Here is an 11,797-nt window from a genome sequence, read left to right as displayed (position 1 = left end):
AACCACAAGACTGAAAAGGCAATAAATGACATACCTAAGCACTCTGCCCCAGGCCCAGACTCATGGAATTCCGTTTCCATCAAGAACTGCAAGATGCCCATGAAATTAAGACACATGTGCAACATCTGGGTATCTTTATTGTAGACGTTTCGCCATCCAGTGGCTTTATCAATACAAATTCTAGGACATAACTTTAAGACAGTAAGACAGTAAGACTCTTACTGTTTTCAAGTTATGTCCTAGAATTTGTATTGATAAATCCAATAAAGATACCCAGATGTTGCACATGTGTCTTAATTTCATCTTGTCGGTATTATATACCATTCTTGCACAAGATGCCCATGTCACGTGCCATCAGCATTCTATGGAGAGGGAGCATGGACACAGGAGTCACCCGACACTCGCTAAAAGCAACAGACATATCCCCTCTCCACAAAGGGGGGCAGTAAAGCAATTGCAAAAGACTACAAACCGATAGCACTAACGTCCCATATCATTAAAATCTTTGAAAGAGTTCTAAGAAGCAAGATCGCCACCCATCTAGATACCCATCAGTTACACAACCCAGGGCATCATGAGTTTAGAGCAGGTCGTTCTTGCTTGTCCCACCTACTGGACCACTATGACAAGGTCCTGGATGCTGTAGAGGATAAACAAAATGCAGATGTAGTATACACAGACTTAGTGAAAGCCTTCGACAAGTGTGACCATGGTGTAATAGTGCACAAAATGAGTGATAAAGGAATAATAGGAAAAGTTGGTAGATGGATCTATAACTTCCTGACAAATAGAACACAAAGAGTAATAGAAAACAGAGTAAAGTCTGAGGCAGCTACTGTGAAAAACTCTGTTCCACAAGGCACGGTACTCGCTCCCATCCTATTCCTCATCCTCATATCTGACATAGACAGAGATGTCTATGTCCTTTTAATCAACCTCATCTGCTAAGAAAATAATAGGATGGATAATGAAAACCTTCAAAACTGGGTAGGCCAAGCCCATGATGATTCTCGTCAAATCGCTTGTTCTTTCTAGGCTGGCATACTGCTGTACACTAACTGTCTCCTTCAAGGCAGATGAAATTCCTGACGGCACACGTAAGTACGAAAAAGCAACTAAATTACTGGGAACGTTAGAAGTCCCTTGATTTGTATTCCCTGGAACGCAGGCGAGATAGATACATGATAATATATATTTGGAAAATCCTAGAGGGATTAGTACCAAACTTGCACACGAAAATCGCTCCCTATGAAAGCAAAAGACTCGGCAGAAGATGCAACATTCCCCCAATCAAAAGCAGGGGTGTCAGTAGCACGATAAGAGACAACACAATAAGTGTCAGGGGCATACATAAAGGGGATTACCAATAGACCCCTGGCTGTCTTCAAGAAGACACTGGACAGCCACCTAAAGTCAGAACCTGACCAAACGGGATGTGGTTCGTACGTCAGTTTGCGTGCGACCAGTAGCAACAGCCTGGTTGATGAGGCCCTGATCCACCATAAGGAATCGTCACAGTCCGGCCCGAGGGGGCGTTGACCCCCGAAACCCTCTCCAGGTAAACTCCAGGTGTGTGGTGAAGGTTGTGTTGTAGAGAAGATGTTGGTGAGGTGAAGGTTGTGTTGTAAAGATGTTGGTGAGGTGAAGGTTGTGTTGTAGAGAACATGTTGGTGTGGTGAAGGTTGTGTTGTAGAGAACATGTTGGTGTGGTGAAGGTTGTGTTGTAGAGAAGATGTTGGTGGGGTGAAGGTTGTGTTGTAGAGAAGATGTTAGTGAGGTGAAGGTTGTGTTGTAGAGAAGATGTTGGTGAGGTGAAGGTTGTGTTGTAGAGAAGATGTTGGTGAGGTGAAGGTTGTGTTGTAGAGAAGATGTTGGTGAGGTGAAGGTTGTGTTGTAGAGAAGATGTTGGTGAGGTGAAGGTTGTGTTGTAGAGAAGATGTTGGTGAGGTGAAGGTTGTGTTGTAGAGAAGATGTTGGTGAGGTGAAGGTTGTGTTGTAGAGAAGATGTTGGTGAGGTGAAGGTTGTGTTGTAGAGAAGATGTTGGTGAGGTGAAGGTTGTGTTGTAGAGAAGATGTTGGTGAGGTGAAGGTTGTGTTGTAGAGAAGATGTTGGTGAGGTGAAGGTTGTGTTGTAGAGAAGATGTTGGTGAGGTGAAGGTTGTGTTGTAGAGAAGATGTTGGTGAGGTGAAGGTTGTGTTGTAGAGAAGATGTTGGTGAGGTGAAGGTTGTGTTGTAGAGAAGATGTTGGTGTGGTGAAGGTTGTGTTGTAGAGAAGATGTTGGTGAGGTGAAGGTTGTGTTGTAGAGAAGATGTTGGTGTGGTGAAGGTTGTGTTGTAGAGAAGATGTTGGTGAGGTGAAGGTTGTATTGTAGAGAAGATGTTGGTGAGGTCATGGTGGTGGTAATGGTGGAAAGTGGTGGTAGTTGTGGTGGAAGTAGTGCCGGTGGTGGTAGTGATGGTAGTAGTGGCGGTGGTGGTAGTGATGGTAGTGGTGGTGGTAGTGATAGTATTCGTGGTAGTGTTGGTGGTAGAGAATGTTGTGGTGTTGGTAGTGGTGGTAGTTGTGGTGTTAGTGAGGGTAATTGTGGTGGTAGTGGTGGTAGTAGAGATGGTGGTTGTGGAAATAGTGTTGGAAAGTGGTTGTGATCGTGATGATAGTGGTCGAGGTAGTGGTGGTAGTAGTGATGGTAGTGGTGGTAGTAGTGGTGTTTATAATGGTGGTAGTGCTGAGAGTGGTGGTGGTAATGATGGTAGTGGTTGTATTGGTAGTGATTGTGGTGGTAGTGGTGGTGGTAGAGATGGTAGTGGTGGTGGTAGTGATTGTAGTGCCGATTTTAGTGGTGGTAGTGCTGGTGTCAGAGATTGTAGTGGTGGTGGTAGTGGTGGTATTGGTGGTGGTAGTGATAATAGTGGGGGTAGTGGTGGTGGTAGAGATGGTAATGGTCGTGGTAGTGATTGTACTGCCGGCTACAGTGGTGGTATTGGCGGTGCTGGTAGAGATTGTAGTGGTGGTGGTATTGTAGTGGCGATTGTGGTGGTGGTGGTGGTAGTGGTAATGGTGGTAGTTGTGGTGGTAGTGATAGTAGTGATGGTGGTAGTAGCGGTAGTAGTGGTGGTTGTGGTGGTGGTAGTGATGATAGTAGTTGTGGTTGTGGTGATAGTGGTGGTGTTAGTGATGGAAGTGGTGGTGGTAGTGATTTTAGTGGCGGTGGTAGTGGTCGTGGAAGAGATTGTAGTGATGGTGGTAGTGGTGGTGGTGATGGTAGTGGTGGTGGTGGTAGTGATGGTAGTGGTGGTGGTAGTGGTGGTGGTGGTGATGGTAGTGGTGGTGGTAGTGATTGTAGTGGCGGTGGTAGTGGTGGTGCTAGAGATTGTAGTAGTGGTGGCAGTGGTGTTGGTAGTGATTGTAATGGTGGTGGTATTGGTGGTTTTAATGGTGGTACTAGTGATGGTAGTGGTGGTGGTAGTGGTGGTAGTGATTTTAGTGGCGGTGGTAATTGTGGTGGTAGCGATTGTAGTGGTGGTGGTAGTGGTCGTAGTGATGGTAGTGGTGGTGACAGTTATGATAGTAGTGATGGTAGTGGTGGTGATAGTGGTGGTAGTGGTCTTGGTGATGGTCGTGGTTGTGGTAGTGATGGTAGTGGTGGTGGTAGTGATTATAGTGGCAGTGATAGTGGTGGTAGTGATTGTAGTGGTGGTGGTAGTGGTGGTGGTAGTGGTGGTGGTAGTGGTGGTAGTGGTGGTGGTAGTGGTGGTGGTAGTGGTGGTGTTAGTGGTGGTGGTAGTGATGGTAGTGGTGGTAGTAGTGGTGGTAGTAGTGGTGGTAGTTGTGGAGGTAGTGATGATAGTTGTGGTGGTAGTGGTGGTGGTAGTGATTGTGGTAGTGGTTGTAGTGGTGGTTGTGGTGGTGGTAGTGGTAGTAGAAGTGATATTGGTGGTAGTGGTGGAGGTAGTGATGGTAGTGATGGTGGTAGTGATGGAAGTAGTGAAGGTAGTAGTAGTAGTAGTAGTAGTAGTAGGGGTAGTGGTGGTTGTAGTGGTTGAAGTGGTGGTAGAGGTGGTAGTGGTGGTAGTGGTGGAAAGTGGTGGTAGTGGTGGTGGTAGTGATGGTAGTGGAGGTGTTAGTGGTGGAACGTGGTGGTAGTGGTGATAGTGATGGCAGTAGTGGTGGTAGTAGTGGTAATGGTGGTGTTAGTGGTGGTGATAGAGATTGTAGTGGTGGTGGTGGTGGTGGTGGTGGTGGTGGTGGTAGTTAGTTAGTTTAATATGTTTATTATGCACCCCATACCCATCCTGTGGGCGGTAGTTAAAAGATTACAGAGGTACATAATTGGTCCAGGGACTGGACCCCAAAGTTTTGATAGCTGAGCAAGTTACAGAGGTAATGAACTCACAATTTACAAAGGTAATGAACTCCAGGTAGGTCTGGTGGTGGTAGTGGTAGTGGTAGTGATGTTAGTGGTGGCAGTGTTGGTGGTAGTTGTGGTGGTAGTGGTGGTAGTGGTGGTGGTAGTGGTGGTAGTGGAGGTGGTAGTGGTGGTTGTAGTGATGGTAGTGTTAGTGGTGGTACTGGTGGTAGTGTTAGTGGTGGTACTGGTGGTGGTAGAGATTGTAGTGGTGGTGGTAGTGATAGTAGTGCCGGTTTTAGTGGTGGTAGTGGTAGAGATTGTCGTGGTGCTGGTAGTGCTGGTGGTAATGATGGTAGTGGTGGTAGTAGTAGTGATTGTATTACTGGTGGTAGTGATGGTAGTAGTATTAGTAGTGGTGGAAGTGGTGGTGGTAGTGATGGTAGTAGTATTAGTAGTGGTGGAAGTGGTGGTGGTAGTGATGGTAGTAGTTGAAGTAGTGGTTGTAGTGGTGGTGGTAGTTATGGTAGTAGTGGTAGTGATGGTGGTCGTGGTGGTAGTGGCGGTAGTGGTGGTTGTAGCGATGGTAGCGATGGTGATAATGGTGGTAGTAGTGGTGGTAGTTGTAGTAGTGGTGGCAGTGTTGGTATTAGTGGTGGTAGTGGTGGTAGTGGTGGTAGTGGTGGTAGTGGTGGTAGTAGTGGTAGTAGTGGTGGTAGTGGTGGCAGTTGTAGTAGTGGTGGTAGTGGCGGTAGTTGTAGTACTGGTGGTAGTGGTGATAGTGATGGCGGAGGTAGTGGTGGTAGTGATTGTGGTGGTAGTGGTGGTAGTTGTAGTAGTGGTGATAGTGGTGGTAGTGATGGTGGTGGCAGTGGTGGTAGTTGTAGTAGTGGGGATAGTGGTGGTAGTGATGGTGGTGGTAGTGGTGGTAGTTGTAGCAGTGGTGATAGTGGTGGTAGTGATGGTGGTGGTAGTTGTAGTAGTGGTGATAGTGGTGGTAGTGATGGTGGTGGTAGTTGTAATAGTGGTGATAGTGGTGGTAGTGATGGTGGTGGTAGTGGTGGTAGTTGTAGTAGTGGTGATAGTGGTGGTAGTGATGGTGATGGTAGTGGTGGTCGTTGTAGTAGTGGTGATAGTGTGATGTGGTAGTGGGTAGTTGTAGTAGTGGTGAGTGGTAGATGGTGGTGGTAGTGGTGGTAGTTGGTGGTGGTGGTAGTGGGTGGTAGTTGTAGTAGTGGGTGAGTAGTGGTGGTAGTGATGGTGTTGTATGGTATAGTGGTGGTAGTTGTAGTAGTGGTGATAGTGGTGGTAGTGATGGTGATGGTAGTGGTGGTAGTTGTAGTAGTGGTGATAGTGGTGGTAGTGATGGTGGTGGTAGTGCTGGTAGTTGTAGTAGTGGTGGTAGGGGTGGTAGTGATGGTGGTTGTAGTGGTGGTAGTTGTAGTAGTGGTGATAGTGGTAGTAGTGATGGTGGTGGTAGTGGTGGTAGTTGTAGTAGTGGTGATAGTGGTGGTAATGATGATGGTGGTGGTAGTTGTAGTAGTGGTGATAGTGGTGGTAGTGATGGTGGTGGTAGTTGTAGTAGTGGAGATAGTGGTGGTAGTGATGGTGATGGTAGTGGTGGTAGTTGTAGTAGTGGTGATAGTGGTGGTAGTGATGGTGATGGTAGTGGTGGTAGTTGTAGTAGTGGTGATAGTGGTGGTAGTGATGGTGGTGGTAGTGCTGGTAGTTGTAGTAGTGGTGGTAGTGGTGGTAGTGATGGTGGTTGTAGTGGTGGTAGTTGTAGTAGTGGTGATAGTGGTAGTAGTGATGTTGGTGGTAGTGGTGGTAGTTGTAGTAGTGGTGATAGTGGTGGTAATGATGGTGGTGGTGGTAGTTGTAGTAGTGGTGATAGTGGTGGTAGTGGTGGTAGTTGTAGTAGTGGTGATAGTGGTGGTAGTGATGGTGGTGGTAGTTGTAGTAGTGGAGATAGTGGTGGTAGTGATGGTGGTGGTAGTGGTGGTAGTTGTAGTAGTGGTGATAGTGGTGGTAGTGATGGTGGTGGTAGTGGTGGTAGTTGTAGTAGTGGTGGTAGTGGTGGTAGTGATGGTGGTGGTAGTGGTGGTAGTTGTAGTAGTGGTGATAGTGGTGGTAGTGATGGTGGTGGTAGTGGTGGTAGTTGTAGTAGTGGTGATAGTGGTGGTAGTGATGGTGATGGTAGTGGTGGTAGTTGTAGTAGTGGTGATAGTGGTGGTAGTGATGGTGGTGGTAGTGCTGGTAGTTGTAGCAGTGGTGGTAGTTGTGGTAGTGATGGTGGTGGTAGTGGTGGTAATTGTAGTAGTGGTGATAGTGGTGGTAGTGATGGTGGTGGTAGTGGTGGTAGTTGTACCAGTGGTGATAGTGGTGGTAGTGATGGTGGTGGTAGTAGTTGTAGTAGTGGTGAGAGTGATGGTAGTTGTAGTAGTGGTGATAGTGGTGGTAGTGATGGTGGTGGTAGTAGTAGTAGTGGTGATAGTGGTGGTAGTGATGGTGGTAGTGGTGGTAGTTGTAGTAGTGGTAGTAGTGGTGGTAGTGATGGTGGTGGTAGTGGTGGTAGTTGTAGCAGTGGTGATAGTGGTGGTAGTGATGGTGGTGTTAGTGGTGGTAGTTGCTGTAGTGGTGATAGTGGTGGTAGTGATTGTGGTGGTAGTGGTGGTAGTTGTAGTAGTGGTGGTAGTGGTGGTAGTTGTAGTAGTGGTGGTAGTTGTAGTAGTGGTGGTGGTGGTAGTGGTGGTAGTTGTAGTAGTGGTGGTAGTGGCGGTAGTGATGGTGATGGTAGTGGTGGTAGTTGTAGTAGTGGTGGTAGTTATAGTAGTGGTGGTAGTGGTGGTAGTGATGGTGGTGGTAGTGGTGGTAGTGATGGTGGTGGTAGTGGTGGTAGTTGTAGTAGTGATGATAGTGGTGGTAGTGATGGTGGTGGTAGTGGTGGTAGTTGTAGTAGTGGTAATAGTGGTGGTAGTGATATTGGTGGTAGTGGTGGTAGTTGTAGTAGTGGTGGTAGTGGTGGTAGTGATGGTGGTGGTAGTGGTGGTAGTTGTAGTAGTGGTAATAGTGGTGGTAGTGATGGTGGTGGTAGTGGTGGTAGTTGTAGTAGTGGTGGCAGTGTTGGTAGTGGTGGTAGTAGTGGTAGTGGTGGTAGTGGTAGTAGTGGTGGTAGTTGTAGCAGTGGTGGTAGTGGTGGTAGTGATGGTGGTGGTAGTGGTGGTAGTTGTAGTAGTGGTGGTAGTGGTGGTAATTGTAGTAGTGGTGGTGGTAGTGGTGGTAGTGATGGTGGTGGTAGTGGTGGAAGTTGTAGTAGTGGTGATAGTGGTGGTAGTGATGGTGGTGGTAGTGGTGGTAGTTGTAGTAGTGGTAATAGTGGTGGTAGTGATGGTGGTGGTAGTGGTGGTAGTTGTAGTAGTGGTGGTAATGGTGGTAGTGGTGGAAGTTGTAGTAGTGGTGATAGTGGTGGTAGTGATGGTGGTGGTAGTGGTGGTAGTTGGAGTAGTGGTGGTAGTGGTGGTAGTGATGGTGGTGGTAATGGTGGTAGTTGTAGTAGCGGTGATAGTGGTGGTAGTGATGGTGGTGGTAGTGGTGGTAGTTGTAGTAGTGGTAATAGTGGTGGTAGTGATGGTGGTGGTAGTGGTGGTAGTTGTAGTAGTGGTGGTAGTGGTGGTAGTGGTGGTAGTTGTAGTAGTGGTGGTAGTTGTAGTAGTGGTGGTAGTGGTGGTAGTTATAGTAGTGGTGGTAGTGGTGGTAGTTGTAGTAGTGGTGGTAGTGGTGGAAGTGGTCGTTGTGGTGGTAGTGGTGGTATTGGTGGTATTGGTGGTAGTGGTAGTAGTGGTGGTAGTGGTGGTAGTGGTGGTAGTGGTGGTAGTTGTAGTAGTGGTGGTAGTGGTGGTAGTGGTAGTAGTGGTAGTAGTGGTGGTAGTTGTGGTAGTGGTGGTAGTTGTAGTAGTGGTGGTAGTGGTGGTAGCTGTAGTAGTGGTGGTAGTCTTGGTAGTGGTGGTAGTGGTGGTAGTGGTGGTAGTTGTGGTAGTGGTGGTAGTGGTGGTAGTGGTGGAAGTGGTGGTAGTGGTATTAGTGGTGGTAGTGGTAGTAGTGGTGGTAGTGGTGGTAGTTATGGTAGTGGTGGTAGTGGTGGTAGTTGTAGTAGTGGTGGTAGTGGTGGTAGTTGTAGTAGTGGTTTTAGTCTTGGTAGTGGTGGTAGTGGTGGTAGTGGTGGTAGTGGTGGTAGTTGTGGTAGTGGTGGTAGTTGTGGTAGTGGTGGTAGTGGTGGTAGTAGTGGTAGTGGTTGTAGTTGTGGAAGTGGTGGTAGTTGTGGTAGTGGTGGTACACTGCAAATTATTAGCCAACAAACAAGAATCTCGCGGTTCATTGCAAGACATACAAGTAGTTTGTATTACTAACAACAGAGACAGGTAGTTTGTATTACTAACAACAGAGACAGGTAGTTTGTATTACTAACAACAGAGACAGGTAGTTTGTATTACTAACAACAGAGACAGGTAGTTTGCATTACTAACAACAGAGACAAGTAGTTTGTACTACTAACAACAGAGACAAGTTGTTTGTACTACTAACAACAGAGACAAGTTGTTTGTACTACTAACAACAGAGACAAGTTGTTTGTACTACTAACAACAGAGACAAGTTGTTTGTATTACTAACAACAGACAAGTTGTTTGTATTACTAACAACAGAGACAAGTTGTTTGTATTACTAACAACAGAGACAAGTTGTTTGTATTACTAACAACAGAGACAAGTAGTTTGTATTACTAACAACAGAGACAAGTAGTTTGTATTACTAACAACAGAGACAGGTAGTTTGTATTACTAACAACAGAGACAAGTAGTTTGTATTACTAACAACAGAGACAAGTAGTTTGTATTACTAACAACAGAGACAAGTTGTTTGTATTACTAACAACAGAGACAAGTTGTTTGTACTACTAACAACAGAGACAAGTAGTTTGTATTACTAACAACAGAGACAAGTAGTTTGAATTACTAACAACAGAGACAAGTTGTTTGTATTACTAACAACAGAGACAAGTTGTTTGTATTACTAACAACAGAAACAAGTAGTTTGTATTACTAACAACAGAGACAAGTTGTTTGTACTACTAACAACAGAGACAAGTAGTTTGTATTACTAACAACAGAGACAAGTAGTTTGTATTACTAACAACAGAGACAAGTTGTTTGTATTACTAACAACAGAGACAAGTAGTTTGTATTACTAACAACAGAGACAAGTTGTTTGTATTACTAACAACAGAGACAAGTAGTTTGAATTACTAACAACAGAGACAAGTAGTTTGTATTACTAACAACAGAGACAGGTAGTTTGTATTACTAACAACAGAAACAGGTAGTTTGTATTACTAACAACAGAGACAAGTAGTTTGTATTACTAACAACAGAGACAAGTAGTTTGTATTACTAACAACAGAGACAGGTAGTTTGTATTACTAACAACACAAGTAAGTAGTTTGTATTACTAACAACAGAGACAGGTAGTTTGTATTACTAACAACAGAGACAGGTAGTTTGTATTTCTAACAACACAAGTAAGTAGTTTGTATTACTAACAACACAAGTAAGTAGTTTGTATTACTAACAACACAAGTAAGTAGTTTGTATTACTAACAACAGAGACAGGTAGTTTGTATTACTAACAACAGAGACAGGTAGTTTGTATTTCTAACAACACAAGTAAGTAGTTTGTATTACTAACAACAGAGACAGGTAGTTTGTATTACTAACAACAGAGACAGGTAGTTTGTATTTCTAACAACACAAGTAAGTAGTTTGTATTACTAACAACACAAGTAAGTAGTTTGTATTACTAACAACAGAGACAGGTAGTTTGTATTACTAACAGAGACAGGTAGTTTGTATTTCTAACAACACAAGTAAGTAGTTTGTATTACTAACAACAGAGACAAGTAGTTTGTATTACTAACAACAGAGACAGGTAGTTTGTATTACTAACAACAGAGACAGGTAGTTTGTATTACTAACAACAGACAGGTAGTTTGTATTTCTAACAACACAAGTAAGTAGTTTGTATTACTAACAACAGAGACAAGTAGTTTGTATTACTAACAACAGAGACAGGTAGTTTGTATTACTAACAACAGAGACAAGTAGTTTGTATTACTAACAACAGAGACAAGTAGTTTGTATTACTAACAACAGAGACAAGTAGTTTGTATTACTAACAACAGAGACAAGTAGTTTGTATTACTAACAACAGAGACAGGTAGTTTGTATTACTAACAACAGAGACAAGTAGTTTGTATTACTAACAACAGAGACAAGTTGTTTGTACTACTAACAACAGAGACAAGTAGTTTGTATTACTAACAACAGAGACAGGTAGTTTGTATTACTAACAACAGAGACAGGTAGTTTGTATTACTAACAACACAGGCAAGTAGTTTGCATTACTAACAACACAGGCAAGTAGTTTGCATTACTAACAACACAGGCAAGTAGTTTGCATTACTAACAACACAGGCAAGTAGTTTGCATTACTAACAACACAGGCAAGTAGTTTGCATTACTAACAACACAGGCAAGTAGTTTGCATTACTAACAACACAGGCAAGTAGTTTGCATTACTAACAACACAGGCAAGTAGTTTGCATTACTAACAACACAGGCAGGTAGTTCTATTGCATGTCATTTTTGGTTCTACGGCAACTGCACATCCTCTCCCAGGACAACCGGTAACAGAGCAAACAGTGTAGCAGCCCGTTGTACTTATGGTTGTGGTAGTTGTAGTAGTGGTGGTAGTAGTTCTTGTTGTGGTAATTGTTGTTGTGGTTGTAGAGGTAGTTGTAGAGGTAGTTGTTTTAGTGGTAGTTGTAGAGGTAGTTGTTTTAGTGGTAGTTGTAGAGGTAGTTGTTTTAGTGGTAGTTGTAGAGGTAGTTGTTTTAGTGGTAGTTGTAGAAGTAGTTGTTTTAGTGGTAGTTGTAGAGGTAGTTGTAGTTGTTATAGTAGTGGTAGACGATGTGGTAGTGCTCTGCAGTGGTCATAGCCCCCTGGTAGCAGTGGCTGTGCCTCTGTGGCAGTGGCAGCTCTGTGGCAGTGGTGGTAGTCTCTGTGGCAGTGATTGCAGTCCTGCAGAGGCCAGTAGCTCTGGCCAGGAAAGTGGTGGCAGCTCTTGTGCAGCAGTGGCACTCTGCAGTAGCTGTAGTTCTGCAGTGCCAGCTCTGCAGCAGTGCAGTCGCGCGGCTGCAGCTCTGCAGCAGTGGTGGCAGTTTGCAGTGCCACCGGTAGCAGTGGCGCAGTCAGGCGGTGGCAGTTTGCAGGCGGCAGCTCCAGTGGCAGTTTCTGCAGCAGTGGTGGCAGTTTCAGGCCAGGCCGTGTGCCTCGGTGAAGTGGCAGCTCTGCAGCAGTGGCGGTTTTGCAGTAGCGGTCGTTGCTGCTGCAGTTGTAAG

Source organism: Cherax quadricarinatus, chromosome 22, assembly GCF_038502225.1.
Source record: "Cherax quadricarinatus isolate ZL_2023a chromosome 22, ASM3850222v1, whole genome shotgun sequence".
Taxonomy (NCBI): Eukaryota; Metazoa; Arthropoda; class Malacostraca; order Decapoda; family Parastacidae; genus Cherax; species Cherax quadricarinatus.
Note: the sequence above shows the minus strand (reverse complement) of the source record.